Source organism: Alligator sinensis, unplaced genomic scaffold (genome assembly GCF_000455745.1).
Source record: "Alligator sinensis unplaced genomic scaffold, ASM45574v1 scaffold989_2, whole genome shotgun sequence".
Lineage (NCBI taxonomy): Eukaryota > Metazoa > Chordata > Crocodylia > Alligatoridae > Alligator > Alligator sinensis.
The window spans coordinates 229,095-234,023 of NW_005842162.1; the positions used below are offsets into that span (position 1 = coordinate 229,095).

The following is a 4,929-nucleotide window of genomic DNA, read 5'->3' on the forward strand; positions in this document are numbered from 1 at the left end:
ATTCCTGTCAGCCAGCTGGATCACACAGCAAGGTGCTCTTCCAGCCCAGAGCTAGAAGGGTTGTGGGGAAGGGTGAAACACTAGCAGCTCCTTCCTCCCTGCACACAGCCCTCCTTGCATTCTTCCTTGGGCGGGACACTCCTTGTTTTGTTGCATTGCATTTTCCCCCTGGCCTCCCACCCAGAACTTGTACCCTTGCTGGTTCAAAGAAAGCAGGGCTGACACATAGCATGAGCAGCAGTGGAGTTGCAGGGCTGCTATGGGTCTGGCTTTGCAGCCCCAACTTTTGTGCAAACACAACTATTTTGGTATAGCAGAGTGATACCTTTCACTTTCTAGGCTGTGTGGTTTAAACCAGGAACTGACAATTGACACGGGCACATCCCAGCTGTAAATCTAGGAACTGAGCACACCCACTCACCCACCCACCTACACCTTTCTGTGAATTGCCTTGAGAGATTTATAGAAGCCAGTCATGCACAGTAATTGCCAGGTACAGAGAGAAACCTCCTTGTATTGTACCATTTTAATATAAAAACAAATGTAATTAGTGTTTAAAGTGTCCAAGATAAGTAACGTGTACCTCCATGTGATCCACATGACCTCATAGCATGCACTTAATGGGAGTTAACCTTTGGATTTGATACAAAGAGAAGCCAGTTTGCTCACTGACACCAAGTGTAACAATTCTTTCCTTGCCCAATAGCAGAATCTTGGCACTGGTCTTTATGCAAAGCTTCCAATGACTTTAGGGGGAGTTTTCCACCCTGCCAGGGGGCAATACATGCTCAAAAATCTGGTTTAAATTATGCTTGCATTCAGATAGAATTTTTTTAATGATTCTGAAAGGAGACACCATGTTTTTAATGATTCTTTTCAGAGCTGAAGAATAAAGGATGTCCTTTATAAGGGATATCTAGGGAAACATATGATAGCTTTCTGGCACTTGGAGAGGGGTATCAGTATATCCTTTTTACCTCTGCACCTGCATTCATTCATTAGAGGTAGATATGTTTCCTCTTGGCTGCCTCCGCATGTGCAGCAAAATAATTTCCCATCATCGTGGCTGCTTAGTTTGTGATCAAAGACAATCTTTGGGGCATCCTGCACAATAGATCCAAAGCCTGAAATACCCTAGATCAGGCAAGCGCGTGGCTACAGTTCATTCATGTGAGCGCTGATGGGGTAAGACAAAGGCAAACAAAGGCAAGGCTGACAAGAGTAGGAGTTAGGAGCTGTTTTGGCAGCAGCCGGAAAGCAGTGTTGGGAGGGAGCAGCAGCAAGGGAATGGAGGAGGGAACAGCAGACAGTTCCTACCCTATACCTGAGACTTGGATCTGCCTATAACAGACTTCCTATGCCTGAAGAAGAGTGACTGAACTCAAAACTTTTCCCAACTATTCAGTTGATCTAATACAAGATATACTTTTCCCAACTATTCAGCTGATCTAATAAAAGATATCACATCTACTCAAAGAACCGTGCCTGCCTATAACATAAGGCACTTCTGGCCTGAACCCTCACTGCCCTCCAACAAGGGCTGTCAGGGGCATGATGGCCAGATGAGTGTGAATTGCTGCCAAAGCAGATTGCAGGCCTGGGGTACACTGGTGGAAGAGTTCTGAAAGCCACTTTAGTCAGGTAAGTAACACTGGAGTGCATGAGGGATCAGATCCCAGGCCCATGCCTGACTTTTCAAATGCTGCCCTCTTTGGGGAGGAATGTCTTTCTCAGACTTGCTTCAGGGCACACCATATTTTTGCCTACCAGGTGCTGGAGCTGACAGATGATGTCTGGAATGACTGCCATATAACATGGCTAGAAGCTGAAGTCAGGACTCCAGCTCTGTGTAGCCCACCAGCCAAGCCAGATACCTGAACAAAGCCTCTCCTGAATTGATAGGCCTTCTTCTGCCACTTCCCTTACACATGATGACTTGCCTCAACCAAAATACTTGTTGCCAGGGCCTCTTCCCTGCCTGTTCATAGGCTGATAGTATGGCCTTCTCTAGACTCCAGCCAGGGCTCTTCTATCCCTGTTAACCTTGCTGTGAAGTAGGACTGTGGGAGAAATTTGAATTTAATGGGAAATATAGTGGTTTTGAAGCTTTTTCTTCATCCCCAAATCACAATAACATGTTGAACTTGGAAATCTGCAATGTAAAATTTGCAAAACATTGTTTTGGGGACCAATTGAGGCACTTTGTTTTGATGTTGACATGCGTGTGCTTTGATTTTTGGTGACCAAAACCCCATTTCTCAATGGAAAATGGAAAGGAATCATTTCAGTGTAATGTCAGGTACCTTTGGCATCATCAAAATCCTTTGTTTTTATTCTATAGACACAAAAGTTTGTTGAAAACAACATATTCCTACAAGAAGTTTCCATTTTGACTGTGTGTCAGTTTCTGATGGAAAAACCTTCAGTATGGGCACACTCCTCTAGTTACCAACTATAGAAATGATCCCTGAAAGTACAGCCTTTTGTATGGACATTCTCACGCAGGTCTGTCCTGCAGAGCCCTGTTCAGTAGCCCCTTGTGAACCAACCTTGCATTGTGTGTCCAGCCAAAGATAAAAGGCCTGTGGGGAGGAGAGGAATGAACACGGAGGATGAAACAGAGAAGGGATGAGCTCTGGGGGGTCTGGTGAGTAACAGTTAGTATATTATATCAAATAACAAAACAGGAAGCATTTGAATTACAGTATCTTAATTACATCCCTGGAGCCTGTTGAACCTAGCTACTCTCTCAGATACCCCCCCGTATCCCAGCTAACCCCGTGATTCACTTTATCCACTGTCAGGCCTCTAACATGATTTGGCTTGATGTGTTTAAACAATTTACCAATATTCTTGTATGTCATGATCTCACCGTTACAAATTGGTCCCTTCCCAGGAAGCAGAAACCTTGATAGCCAGGGAGCTGCTGCTTACAGTAATGTGCTCATTTCACACATTGGGAGGGAAAAGACAAGAGGCCTCTTTTTTCATTTTTTTAACAGCTTTAAAATCTCTCTGTTTTTTTTCCCCTTCTCCCATGTTCATTTCTTTCCATCTCCCAAAAGACATGAATTCAGAAGCAGGAATTGGTGCTGGGTTTGGAGGGGGAACTGGGGGCTGTGCCAGCGCTTCTTCTGGAAGTTCCTGGCTAGAGGGTCTTACCCCTCTTCTTCGAGTCAGACCAATCGGCATATTTGGGGTCAGGAAGGAATTTTATCTCATGGTCAGACTGGTATGGACTGTGGGGGGGTTTGTCCTCCTCTGTGGGGCAGGGGGTAGCCCTCTACCAGGAATCTCTTGAGCCTATATTGACAACATTTCATAGAAGCAAGACTTTGGCTGCTGTGGTTCCTCTGCTTTACGTGTGGCGGGTTAGGGTGTTAGGTCTGTGTTGCATCACAGTTGAGTTTAGATCAGTGTTTCTCAACCTGTGGGTCACGACGCAAAAGTGGGTTGCAAGAATATATGAAAAAATCATGAACAAACTTTAAAAATGAATTCTCCTTTAAAGGACAAAAGCATGGGAAACAGTGGTTTTTCGCTTTCAGAGTTCCAGCCTGCCAGGGGCTGCTTGGGGCCCCAGTGCCCACACATACCCTCCGGCCCCACACACCTACCCCCTACCCTGCACACTGGGGGGGTGGGGGGGGGAAGGGGCTGGGACCTGGGGTTGGGGAGCAACAGGTCCTGAGTGAGGGGCATTAGCTGGGCCAGGGGGCTGTTTCCTACTTAAATTATTTACCAGATCAGGACTGGCCATGGATGTTTACAAATGGATCCTGGTATGAAAAAAGATTGAGAACCACTGGGTTTAGATCATGGATTGTATAGGCAACCCCTGCTTAGTGCTCTTAATTGGTTCCTGAAAAACTGAGCATAAAAGCCAAAAGAACGTTAAGTGAAACAGAAAGTATTTGATAACACAAGATGGCAAGTGCTTTTAATGACCCAAGATGGCAACTGTGAGAGTTATAATGAAACTCACTGAGTGCTAAGTGAAATCAGGTATTAATTTAAAATTAGCGTTATAGTGAAAAAGCACTAAGCGAAACAGCATTAAGTAGAGGTTGCCTGTATAGCAGCGGTTCCCAAACTGACAGATTGTGCACTACCAATTTAAAATGATACAGCCTTAAGTACCACCAGCAAATTTTTGTCATATAAAGTAATTAAAAACAATTGTTAATGTGTACCACTGACAGGTTGCCTGAGTACCCCTGGTGGTACCTGTACCACAGGTTGGGAATTGCTGCTGTATGCCATAGTTTGGAGAGGTATGGCCCTGCCTCAGGCAAGGGGGGTGGACTAGATGAGCTTATAATTCTATGATCCTGGAGCCTATGATTCTATGATCATGATTGTTGCTGTTTTTAATAAACAACAACAATCATTTGATTTTGCTGGGCACCCCTTTGTTTGAGGGCTGGAGCAAGGCCTGGCAGGGCCCCGGGGAGGCGGCTAGCCCAGCCCCCTTGCCCGGGCAGGATCATCTCTCCCAGAGCCTCGATGGACAAACGCTCCTTTGTTGCGAACAGTCGCTTCCCCGCGGAAGGAACAGGGAAGGAAGTGGCTCGCTGCTGCCAGCAGCCGGGTCAAGGGGGAGAGCTCGCAGGAGGTCTTTTCCCTGGGGCAGCACGGGGCTCCTTCTGGCCGAAGGCCACGTCCCTTCACCCGGGGTCTCCCATGCAGTGGCGAGGCGCAGCCGATGAAACCCCCCTCCCCCTCCCCTGCGGGGGCGGGTCTCCTCTGTTCCAACGTTCGAAAATGGAACCCCGCGCGTTGCTCGTTCCAGACCCCGCGGGCCCGCGCCGCCTCTGCCCCCAGCCGCGGGCAAGGAAGCGCGGCGCTGTCCGAGCCTGGGCAGTGGGGCAGGCCCCGATCTCTGCCACCGCCTTGATGACCAGCCCTGGCCGGGCACCATCGCGGGGG

The 4,929-nt window shown here is 47.5% G+C and overlaps 1 pseudogene; it reads right to left on the reverse strand.

The window, feature by feature from the left end:
- Positions 1-2,392: 2,392 nt before the first annotated feature.
- LOC112550606 lies at positions 2,393-2,483 on the reverse strand (annotated as a pseudogene).
- Between the last annotated feature and the right edge of the window lie 2,446 nt (positions 2,484-4,929).